This window comes from Amblyraja radiata, chromosome 3 (assembly GCF_010909765.2).
Source record: "Amblyraja radiata isolate CabotCenter1 chromosome 3, sAmbRad1.1.pri, whole genome shotgun sequence".
Lineage (NCBI taxonomy): Eukaryota > Metazoa > Chordata > Chondrichthyes > Rajiformes > Rajidae > Amblyraja > Amblyraja radiata.
In genome coordinates, this window is record NC_045958.1 from 74697716 (window position 1) to 74710573 (window position 12858).

At 42.8% G+C, this 12858-nt stretch overlaps 1 protein-coding gene across 5 annotated transcripts in view; it reads left to right on the top strand.

Moving 5' to 3' along the window:
* pip5k1b (phosphatidylinositol-4-phosphate 5-kinase type 1 beta) overlaps nucleotides 1-12858 on the top strand; it is a 150224-nt gene that overhangs the window by 34345 nt on the left and 103021 nt on the right. For 2 of the 5 annotated variants that reach the window (XM_033018089.1, XM_033018090.1), the window contains exon 2: nucleotides 3443-3589. The exons of the other annotated variants lie outside the window; for them this stretch is intronic. The gene's annotated coding sequence lies outside the window, so the exon portion shown is untranslated. The remainder of the gene's footprint in view (nucleotides 1-3442; nucleotides 3590-12858) is intronic. 5 annotated transcript variants of the gene reach the window in all.

Consider the following 12858-nt stretch of genomic DNA (forward strand, 5'->3'; position numbering starts at 1 on the left):
GATAAATTCTTTGGTGTGACTTGATCAAAGGCCTCTGAAAATCTAAATTATCTTTATGTATTATTTGCAGAGTAGTTGTGGAATAATGGTAGAGTAATATACATTTCAGCTTTATAGAACGTTGGTTCTGTGTGCAATTCTAGTCCTCCATAATGTGGAGGCTGTGGACAGTGTGCAGAAGGGGTTTACAAGAATGTTTGCCAGGATTAGAGCATTTTAGCAATAATGAGGGTGACAAACTTGGAGTATTTTCTCTGGAGTGTTGGAGGTTGAGGGGAGATGTAATTGTAGGTTATAAAATTAAGAAGCATAGATAGAGAAGACAACCAGAAACTGTTACCCAGGATGGAAATGTATAGCTCTACATAGTTCGCAGATTAGAGGTCTGCAGTGAGAGGGAAGGAAAGTTTAAAGCAGATACGCAGGGCAAGTCTTTTTTTTGTTTTGGCCGGTACGATAGTGGCGTTTAAGGAGCTTTCGGTAGATACGTGACTATGCAGGGAATGGGCGATATTGATCATGCGCAAATAGAAGGGATGAGTTTAATTTGGACTTTCCAGTACAGACATTATGGGCTGAAGGGCCCTTTCCTGCGTTGTATTGTTCTATGTTCACCACAGAAACGGGGCATTTGTCCCATTGATTCCATGCTGACCATCCAGCAAAAACTCTGGGATTCTACCACTTGCCTGCGCACTTGACAATTTATAGCAGCAGTTTAATCTACCAACCTGTGTGTCTTCAGCGTGAACTAATGAACTGGAGCACACGGAGAGAGCACCAGAGGTTGGGATCAAACCAGGTTTGCTGGAGCTGGCCCAACCAAGGAAAGCTAGGCAATTGTCCAACTTCCGGCGAGTATTTAACATCAGTGGAAACCATTGGTACATGGTTGTTATCATATTGAGTGTGCAAATTGGGACCTATGCTCCTTGAAATTCCACATCAATCACCTGCTTGGCAGCACAGTGCCACAGCTAGTACAGCCACTGACTTGCTGTTCCAGTTCGATCCCGACCTCAAAAGCTGTATGTGTGGAATTTGCACATTCTCCCTATGACTGCATGGGTTCCTCCGTGTGCTCTGGTTTCCCATTTACTGGTTGACAGGTTAATTGGCACTGTAAATAACCCTGGTTTTTTTGTTTTTTTTTAGATAACTGGTGGACTATGGGGAGAATAAAATAAGTGTAGGAAGAGTGTAAATGGATTGTTGATGGTCTGCATCGACTTGATGGGCCGAAGTGTCTGTTTCTGTGCCGCTAACTTTGACTCTCTAACTTAGCCTTAAGATGTTGTGAATTGTTGAGATTGTGAGATGCCTGGTAGGATTAAAAGCAGTTCATCTACAAATCAGTTTGGCATTGCTGGAAGCTTGCTGTATGTGAATTGAAAACTTTGTTTCCTGCATTACCAGTGACTACATATCAGAAAGTGTTTTTGGTTGGGAAGCACGAGCATTTATGGGACTTGGAAAGTTGCTATAGCAATGCAAAATGCTTAGAATTTTGGTGAGATTCTCCTCATTTCCCACTGCAGCTCCTTTACAGTTTCCTTAAACCTGTGTAGGAAGAAACTGTAGATGCTGGTTTACACCGAAGACGGATACAAAATGCTGGAGTAACTCAGCGGGACAGGCAGCATCTCTGGAGAGAGGGAATGGATGACGTTTCGGGTCGGGTCTCAACTGTCTTCCTTAAACCTGTGTGTTTGGTGAATAACCCTCCCACTAGTATGAACGGAAACAGTGCTTTGTGGGAAGTTTTTCCCTGCTTGGATAAAACAATCAATTTAAACCACGCTTCTCTCTTAAAAGGGTGCTGAAGCTCTATTGGTGAGCTATTACCCATTCTAAATTTTACTGCAATTTTGAAGACTGTAATGCAGGGCGGCGCAGTGGTGGAGTTGCTCCCTAAGCACCGTGACTCGAGCTCAAACCTGACTACGGGTGCTATCTGTACAGAGTTTGTATGTTCTCCCTGTGACAGTGTGGGTTTTCTCCGGGTGCTCCGGTTTCCTGCCGCACTTCAAAGATGTACAGGTTTGTAGGTTAATTGGTTTTGGTTAAAAATTGTCCCTAGTGTGTAGGATAGTGCTAGTGTATGGGGTTGATCGCTGGTTGGCACAGACTCGCAGTGCCAAAGTGCCTCTTTTCACGCTGTATCTCCAAAGAGTCGGGCAGCACGTTGGCGCAGCGGTAGAGTTGCTGCCTTGGAGTGCGGAGACCCGGGTTTGATCCCAACTACAGGTGCTGTTTGTATGTTCTCACGGTGATCGCGTGGGTTTTCTCCGAGATCTTTGGTTTTTTCCCCACACTCCAAAGATGTACAGGGTTGTAGGTTAATTGGCTTAGTGTTTAAGTGTAAATTGACCCGTGTGTGTGTTGGATAGTGTGCGGGGATTGCTAGGCACTGCGGACTCGTGGGCCGAAGGGCTTGTTTCCATGCTGTATTGCACAAATTTTGTAACGGATATCCTTGGTAATAAATGGCGTCTCCACCCTTGGGGGTTATTGCCTTGATGCTTGCTTGCTGTAGAAAATTTACAATAGCATGCTGGCATACATAATTATTCCCTAAATTGTTCAATTTGTGGGGAGGAACAGAAAGTACAGAGGAGGGGGTAGAGTGCTGTGAACTCAAAGTGTTCTCCACTCAATTTTAAATCTTTTTTTAAATACTTTAGTTTTGACTGTGGTGAGGTCCCATTTCTGTTTGGTACAATAGCATTGCTTTCTATGGTAACAAATTACTTAATCTCTAATTTAAGTCGGGTCTCAACATACTATTTTAGTTTGCTAATTGGGAGGGGCATTGTTTGTATTTGAACTTCGTAATTCGAGAGTTTAAGTTTGACTTTGAGTTTTAATACAGCCTTTTTTCGCTGAACAACCCTGAATGATTTTGGCAAAATGGGGTGTTTTGCTGAAAGTCTTAACATGATAGTAATTTAGTCACCCGTGCGGTGTGTACAAGGGATATAGGGGGAGGTCATTCAATCCCTCGAGTCTGTTCAGTCAGTAAAGCCCCTGCTAATTTTAATCTTCATCTTTGCCCCATATATCAGCTTTGTTTCAGCTTTGTTTCATGTTTGTTAATTAGAAACAAGAACCTGGCAACCTTTTGAAATGACTCCTCGAATTCACTCACTCACTGCTGGGAACCTGTACTTGCTACTTTTCTTCCACAGTTCGTGATGGACTTTGCATTTGCTCTTGAGCTTTTTTTTCTCACAGTGTGTACACACTTGCCAGAGTTATGTGAGCTTGCAGATGAAAGAAGCTTTGAAGTGGTGGTTAAATGATAATTACATGGACTCTGCAGTGCGAGTAGGTCATTCTGCTCAACTGGTCCATGCCAGTGTTTATGTTCCACTTGAGTCACACTTCATCTCACTCAATCAGCATATCCTTCTGTATCTCTTTCCCTTGTATATTTATCCAGATTTCCCCTGAAGTACCAAAGTAAAAGGCTCCAGATACTGCACCAAACTTCAGTGCACCTCTTCACGTAGTATTGCACCTTGGAATGGGCCAGTTGGCATCACTCATTTATTGACAACTCCTAACATTGGAAGACCAAAAGTTCCAGGTACACAGTGCATCATTTACTGCATTAATCTTCCAGCAGCAGTCAATGTGTTTCCCTGGGTACAGTCATAGAAACCATTGTGGACCATTTTGTTTTAACCTTGTGTACCTGACTTAAAGGGATGACTTTTAAGTCCCTATATAATGTTTTACCCAAATTAGGCATTTAATTCTTAGTAAACGACAACATCTGCATGCATTCCCAGTGGTTAATAGAATTGGTATCTCAATGTGTATTGGAAGTAAATTTAGTTTATTTTCTAGGCCAAGATGTTGATTTGGAAAGCTAAGTACAAACTTCCACGTGGCCAGCAGTAATTCCTTGGAAATGTTTTATTGTGGACTTAAAGTGGTACGAACAATAAAATAAAGCATGGCCTCAGTGATTGCGAAATCACTTTGCTTTAGTCATTATGTTTAGTCATTTCATATTGGTTTATTATTGTCACGTGTATAAACTTTGATTTGCACTCTGTCCAGTCAAATTGTAACATTAATTTAAATTTGACAATGGTCATGGGTTGATTATTTTAAATACTTTTAAAGAAAGGATGACACCTCCTGGGCCTGTGTTTTTCTTGCTCCATTCATAAGCTGCACACTGAAATGTTGTGTACAAACAAAAATAATCATGGTTGCAAAATGACATAATTAGGCTCGTGGAATCAATACATGTACGATTAAAGGGATCTCTTCTTTTGGATCCAGTTTAAAGGCCTTTCCTTAAGGAGTTGGTCTTTTGCTGAATGTTTGCTTTTTAAAGGTGGTTGAGTCTTGTTTCAGCACAAAGCTAATTTAAATGTTTTAACAAGATCTTGATTTTGAACCTTAAGAAAATGTCAGCCAGGCATGGAAAGAGGATGAGACTGTCCAGTTCTAGTTTTTAGCTTTAGTGTTAGTGTGGAAACTGTCCTTTGGCCCACTGAGTCCGTGCTGACCAACATTCATCCATACATACACTACTTCTATCCTATGCACTAGGGGCAATTTACACAAGCCAATTAACATACAAACCTGTGCGCCTTTCGAATGTGGGAGAAAACTGGAGCAGCGGGAGAAAACCCATGCAGTCACAGGGAGAATGTACAGACTCCGTATAGCCAGCACCCATAGTCAGGATTGAACCCAGGTCTCTGGCGCTGTAAGGCAACAATTCTACTGCTACGCGACCGCCATCCCACAAGACTAGATGAGATCATGTCTAGCTGTGACCAAGCTCCATATTTAATAATTGTTTCTTTATGCAGCCATACATTTGGGTTAAACTCTTAAGTGGCAATTCCCTAAATATTCTGGAACGATGGAGATGAGGTCAACTTTTATTTTCTGTTGTGTTCAAGCTGGGGCTTCACACTAAACTCTTTCTGCACCCTCCATTAACTCTGAGCTTTTATCAAACAAGGAGTGTTTAATTGTCATGAGTGCTGGGAACAGAATGCAATTCTTACTTGCTGCAGGCATATTAACACAACAAATAACTACACAATAAACAATAATACAATAAATTATCAGTTACACAAGGTAACCAGACCATAGCAGTGCAAGCCGAAGTATGTATTTCAACCTTGTATAAAGTCTATAGTAGATGCAAGGAACTGCTGATGTTGGTTTACAAAAAAAACACAAAAAATGCTTGAGTAACTCAGTGGGTCAGGCAGCATCTCTGTAGAATATGGATAGGTGACGTTTCGAGTCTGAATCTTCTTCAGACTGATTGTGGTGGGCGGGGAGAAAGCTGGAAGTGAGTTGGGGGCACGACAGACTGGCAAGAGATAGGTGGATATGCAGGTAAGGGGGGGGGGGGTGGATTGTTGATTGGCAGCTGGTTAAACAAAGGCTAGAGATGAAAAGAGTGGGTGATAGAGGTGTGAATTGTGAAGGCAGAGGAAGGAATATGGGGAAGAGGGGGAAAGAGAGATGGATGCAAATCCAAGTGGGGCATGGGGAAGAGGAGAGGAGGAGGGGAGGGGGGGCAGTTTTGTAGATTAGTTACATAAAACTGGAAGATTTTATGTTCATACATTTCGTTGTAAGCTACCAAAGTGAAATATGAGGTACTGTTCCTCCAGTTTGTGTGTGGCTCTCTCTGGCAATGTAGGTGGCTCAGGACAGAAATGTTGATATGGTCAGGGGAGTTAAAATGGTGAGCAGCTAAAATGGGAAGTGCAATGGCACAGCTGGTAAAGCTGCTGCCTTGCGGTCCAGCAACCCGAGTTCAGTCCTATCCTTGGGTGCTGCCTGTGTAGCATTTGAGTTCTTCCTGTGACAGCATAGCTTTGCTGGTTTCCTCCCACATCCCAAAGAGATGCAGTGGAAATGGGCGAATTGGGCACTTGAATTGCCCCCGTTGAGTGGCTAAGTGGTAGAATCGGGAGAGGTGATGGGCATGTGGAGAGAATAACGTGGGATAAGTATAGAATTGACATTGCGTCAAATGTACACATGGTGAGGTATGGTACAATCAAATTCTTGATTGTAGCAATATCACTGGCATGTACACATGGGTGCTTGATGGTCAACATGAACTTGGTGGACTCGAGCGTTTGTTTCCATGCTGTATAACTCTGATTCTTGCATTGAGTAATATTTTAGTGATGCTAGAATGAATGTGTTTGTAGTTTTTGTAGTTTTTGTGCTTCCACCTCCAGCATCAACCTGACCAGGACCCAGCCTCGACATCTAAACCGATCATTCAGTCCTTTGTTCCCTCTAGTCTTGATTATACCATTGCTTTGTGTAATACAGGACAGAACTAGGCCCTTTGGCTCACCTTGTTGATGCTGACCAATAAGTCCTCCTCTATACTCCATTTATCAACTCTTGATCAATAGTCTTCTGAATCCTCAACGATTTAATTACTGACTGCTGACTTGTGTTCAAATCTCAATTGGGTATTCTTGTTTTCTTTCACGATGACTCGGTTATAAAATAATGCAGCTAGTAAAGCTGCTGCCTCACATATTTGAACCATCTTCTATTCAACTTGTTCCAATTTCTTAAAGTCCTGTGTCCATCTTTGCTCAACGGTGGTTTCTGTGAATTACCTTTTGACATTTCACTATCCGGTGCTATACAAATACAATTTGCTGTAGCAATTGCATTCCTATTCCATTTTGGACAAATAGTTGCAGCATTGAGTGGTGAACATGTTTGTCTAAAACAATGAGGAGATAAAAATCACATACAGAAGGATTGCTTTCAGTTGACTAAATTGTGGGAATTCTCACTTTTCTTCATTTTCACTTTTCTCTTGTTTTTCATTCAGCCTTGATTCTTTGCTTTCTTTCCTTGACTATTCTATCTATATTTCAATGGATAAATTATCCACCAAGATCTTATAAACCTTACTCAGAACAACATTGATCCTACAAGCTTCCACATGGCTTCTGGTAAGAGCTTTGTCCACTTTTCCCACTTTCTCTGTCAACTTCCTTTCTTCCCTGACAACGTTATCATCCGTTCTAACACTTCAAATAGATCATTATAATTCAACCTTTAGTTGCAGGTAAAATGTAGCATCTCACACAGATGCTCACTTTGGTTTCTGAGGGGCCTTATTCTCTCCCTAGTTTGCCTTTTCCACATAAAATCTCTTCAGATTCTCCTTAATCTTATCTGGAAGAGACTGGTTTGTGAAACACCTACGTTGTACCACAAGCATGAACCCGAGTTCTCTGACCCACTCCCTGTGTTACCTCTCCTTTGTCTGCCTCCAACTTTATTTAAGTGCAACATATGTCCAAGGAACATCATCTCGTCTTTTTACAAAGTACTTCACAATCTTCTGGATTCAACAATGATTCTGACACCTCTAGATCGTATCTACTGCGCTACCTCTTTCGAAAGCAGTTGTTAGTGGTGACTGCCATTCCAACTTGTTTCCTATCGGTTTATCTTTTGTTTTTATTTGTCCCATTTTTGTCTGGCACTATCTTCCCTTTTGCTTATATTTATGTGTTCAAGGCATTGCTGGCAAGGTCAAGATTTTATTGCCCAAAACTAAATGCCACCCTCTATGCAGTGAAGATACCCCCTAGTGTTGATGGACATGGAGTTCTGATTTAGATGCAACAACCATGACGGATTGATGATATTTTCAATTCAAAATGGTGGAGAACGCGCAGATGTCTCCCTGCACCTACTGCCCTTTATCCTCCTTGCATGTAGAGGACATGGGTTTGAGAGATGTCTAAGTGAGTAACTGCAATTCATTTTGTAAATGGCATGCACTCCAGCTGCATTGGTGGGGGGGAATGAATGGTTAGCAGAGTTGGTGGGCTGACAATCGGGTAGATAGACATTCTACATTTTGACAATCGGGTAGGTTGTTTTTTCTTGCATAGTGGGAATCAGTGAGAAGGATATTGGGTGAGTAGGGACCATTTGATAGCACTCTTGGCAACACCTACCAACATTTCTTGATCAGAGGATTCTTGTTTGCGAACAGGATACTCTTGGGTAATTCTCTATATTGTTGAGTAAATGCATTATTAGACTGGACAAAAGCCGAAAGCCTGAGCATTTCTGTAGTGCGAATATTCAGCATTAAAAACAGGACCGTTGTTTGATCCCATTTGTTTCCATGTATCTAGAGCTGTCAGCCAAGTCTTCATATCACTTGGAGTGAACTGAATTAGCCAATGTGGTTTTTGTGATGGGATTCTCAGGAGGAAGCCGAGATGTATTATTCACTGGACACTTATGGCTAAACATGATTAAAAATATTTCAAGCTCCGTCATGCACTTTCTCCTTTCCACCCTATAAAAAAAATTGTTCTACCCTTTCCCCTTTCTCTGCATCTTAAAGCCTTAAGTATCTTATGTATCTCATCTTTCTGATGCAAGTTATCAAAATAGCATATTAAACGCACATTTCTCCAACCTGCTACCTATTTCCACATAGTTAGATAATGAATTTGTTGGTGATTTGAATGTATTTTTATATGGAATGGTCAATAACTCTAATGTACCTAAAAGGTTTTAAACATTTGACATCAAGACATATTAGTCATGAAGTTGCACAGCACAGAAACGTTCCAATTGGCCACCATTTCCATGCCAACCATATGCCCCACATTAGGTCTGTATCCTTGTGTGTCTTACCTATTTAAGTGTCTGTTGAAACATCTCCCAAATGTAGTGATTACATCTGACTCCACCACCACCTCTGGCAGTGAGTTCCAGACATCAACCAGCAATATTTCAGAAATCTTAAAAGATTTTGTGCTCCATGGGCAATTTTTTTAATGAATTATGTAACGTTGAGAACTAAGACTATTAGCATTAAAATTGTCCCAAAGCATAACGGTGTTATTCTGAAAATTATCAAGCCAAAAATAAGTTAGATAAAATATTTAAATAAAGAAAATGACCAATATTGCAAAACCAAAGTCCCTGGTCCAACCGAGGCGTTTCGGAGTTTAGCTGAAGTTTGTAGTGTTTAATAGCCTGATGGTTGTTTGGAAGAAGATGCTCCTGAACCTGGATGTTAGTATTGTCAGGCTCTTATACTGCCTTCCAGATGGCAGGAGTCAAATGAGAGCATTGACAGGATGCAGTGTGTACCTGATGATACTGGCTGCCTTTTTCACTCAGCATCTCCCTGCAATAGTGGAGAGATCAGTACATGTGATAGACCCAGCAATGTTCACCACTTTTTGTTATCTCCTTCGTTAGGAGGGTCAGGGCGGTGAGTACTTAAATCGGGCACGGGGCTTGTTTTCACAGAGGCCCGGAACCGTTGGAGACAGCGGAGGAGGGTCAGGGCGGTGAGTACTTAAATCGGGCACGGGGCTTGTTTTCACAGAGGCCCGGGACCGTTGGAGACAGCGGAGGAGGGTCAGGGCGGTGAGTACTTAAATCGGGCACGGGGCTTGTTTTCACAGAGGCCCGGGACCGTTGGAGACAGCGGAGGAGGGTCAGGGCTTACCAAATCCCGTAACGTTCCACACTCCATAGGGAGGGTTTCTGGGGAAGCCGCTGATTGGTGGAAGCAGACTAGAGGAAGCAGCTGATTGGGTGCGACCTCAGGTTAGCATTTATGCTTTATGGTTAAAGGTTCAGTGCTTTAGTAAAGGTAAAGTGGGCTAAGGGTACAGTGGGCTAAGGGTACAGTGGGCTAAAGGTACAGTGCTTTTTGTTTATATAATAAAGGTACAGTTTAAAGGGCAAGAGGGAGCAGTTGTTGTGAGTCAGATACCTGCTGATTTCTCCCAGCAGTTTCTATTGTATTGTACTGGTATCGGATCCAGGGTAAGGTGAGAGAATGACAGTCAGAGCAGTGTACTGTTCTGGATGTCAGATGTGGGAGGTCATGGTGTCGGATGGCCCTCCAGACGTCCACATCTGCACCAGGTGCAGAGAGATGGGGCTCCTAAGGGACCGTATTAGGTTCCTGGAGCAGCAGCTCGATGACCTCTGTCTTGTCAGGGAGAGTGACGAGGTCATAGAGGGGAGTTATAGGGAGGTGGTCACTCCAAAACCACAGGAGAGAGACATATGGGTCACGCTAAGGAAGGGCAAGGGGCAGAGGCAGGAACGAGGGAGTACTCCAATGTCGGTACACCTTGCAAATAAGTACTCCTGTTTGAGTACGGATGAGGATGACAGCCTGCCCGGGAGTAGCAACAGCGGACGGGCCTCCAGCACAGAGACCGGCCCTGTTGCTCCGAAAGGTAGGGAAAAAAAGAAGAGGGCAATAGTAATTGGGGACTCTATTGTTAGGGGGTCGGATAGGCGTTTCTGTGGACGCAGTCGGGAGACCAGGATGGTGGTCTGCCTCCCTGGTGCCAAGGTCTCGGACGTGTCTCAACGCATCCAAGATATCCTGAAATCAGAGGGAGAGGAGCCTGAGGTCGTGGTACATATTGGTACAAATGACATGGGTAAAAAAAGTGAAGAGGTCTTGAAGGGAGGATTTAGGGTGTTGGGAGGAGAGTTAAGGAAAAGGACCAAAAAGGTAGCAATCTCAGGATTACTGCCTGTACCACGCGACAGTGAGAGTAAGAATGGAGCGAGGTGGAGGATAAATGCGTGTGTGAAAGACTGGTGCAGAGGGCAGGGATTCAAGTTTCTGGATCATTGGGACTTCTTTTGGGGAAGGTGGGACCTGTACAGAGAGGATGGGTTGCACTTGAACCCGAGGGGGACCAACATCCTGGCGGGGAAATTTGCAAAGGTCACTGGGGAGACTTTAAACTAGAATGGTTGGGGCGAGGGACTCAAATAGAGAAAGCTAGTAGACCGAATGGGAGGCAGGAAGCAGAAAAGGGAAGCACTCGGACACAAGAGGAGAAAGAAAAAAAAGGAAATAAACAGAGAAGAAGAGACGGGGGGTTTCTTAAATGTGCATATTTTAATGCTAGGAGCATTGTAAGAAAGGTGGATGGGCTTAGAGTCTGGATAGACACATGGAAGTATGATGTTGTGGCGATCAGTGAAACATGGTTGCAGGAGGGCTGTGATTGGAAACTAAATATTCCAGGATTTCGTTGCTTCAGGTGTGATAGAATTGGAGGGGCAAGAGGTGGTGGTGTTGCATTGCTAGTCAGGGAAGATATTACAGCAGTGCTTTGGAAGGATAGATTGGAGGGCTCATCTAGGGAGGCTAGGGAAGCGGAAAATCAAAATGTGACAGGAGGATCCAGAATGTGTGAAGATAAAGCTCTAGATGTAAAAGGGGCAAAAACGGAAAGGAAGGGTAGTAAAAATCATCTGAAAGTGCTTTATCTAAATGCACGGAGTATTCGAAATAAGATAAATGAATTAATGGTGCAATTAAGTATATATGGTTATGATATCGTGGCCATTACGGAGACATGGCTGCAAGGGGATCAGGACTGGGAGTTAAATATAGAGGGGTACTCGACAATTAGAAAAGATAGACAGGAAAGAAAGGGAGGAGGGGTGGCCCTTTTAATAAGGGAGGGAATAACGGCAATAGAGAGGAAGGATATTGCGTTGAAGGATCAGGATAGTGAAACAGCTTGGGTACAGATAGAGAATAACAAGGGGAAAAAAAACACTAGTGGGTGTAATTTATAGACCTCCAAATAGCTGTGACGCTGTTAGTCAGAACATAAATCTGCAAATAGTTGACGCATGTAAAACGGGAACTGCTGTAATCATGGGGGACTTCAATTTTCATATTAATTGGGCAAACCAAACTGGGCAGGGTAGACTAGAGGAAGAGTTTATAGAATGTATTAGAGACGGGTTCCTAGAACAGTATGTCACAGAACCGACAAGGGGGGAGGCAATCTTGGATCTGGTCCTGTGTAATGAAGCAGGATTGATTAAAAATGTCATAGTTAGGGACTCGTTGGGAACAAGTGACCACAATATGGTCGAATTCCATATTCAAATAGAAGGGGAGCAGGTTGAAACTCAGGCTAGGGTGCTTAGTCTAAATAAGGGGGATTATGAAGGTATGAGGACTGAGCTGATCAAAGTTGACTGGGATAGCAGACTCAAGAATAAGACGGTACATGAGCAGTGGTGTACGTTTAAGGATCTACTGTATAACCTTCAAGAAAAATTTATTCCTATGAAGAAAAAAAGGGGTAAGGGTAAGAACAGTCAGCCATGGCTCAGTAAAACTATAAAGGATAGTATTCGGCTGAAGGCAAGGGCATATAAGGTAGCCAGAGATAGTGGGAGGGTAGAGGATTGGGAAGCATTTAAAGGTCAGCAAAGAATAACTAAGAGATTAATTAAGACGGGGAAAATAGACTATGAAAGGAATTTAGCGAACAACATAAAAACTAATAGTAAGAGTTTTTATAGCTATATAAAAAGAAAAAGGGTGGCTAAGGTGAACGTTGGTCCATTGGAGGGTGAGACTGGAGAGTTGTTGGTGGGGAACATGGAAATGGCAAAGGCATTAAACGAGTATTTTGTATCAGTCTTCACCATAGAAGACACAAAAAATATTCCAACGCTGGATAAACAGGGGGCGGTAGGAATGGAGGAGCTAAATACTATTAAGATCACTAAGGAGGTGGTATTAGGGAAATTAATGAGACTGAAGGAGGATAAATCCCCTGGGCCTGATGGATTACATCCAAGGGTCTTGAGGGAGATAGCGGTGGGGATTGTGGATGCATTGGTGATAATTTTCCAAAACTCCCTGGAGGCAGGAACGGTCCCAGTGGATTGGAAAATGGCCAATGTAACACCTATATTTAAAAAAGGAAGTAGACAGAAGGCAGGTAACTATAGACCGGTTAGTCTAACATCGGTGGTGGGTAAAATGTTAGAGACAATTATTAA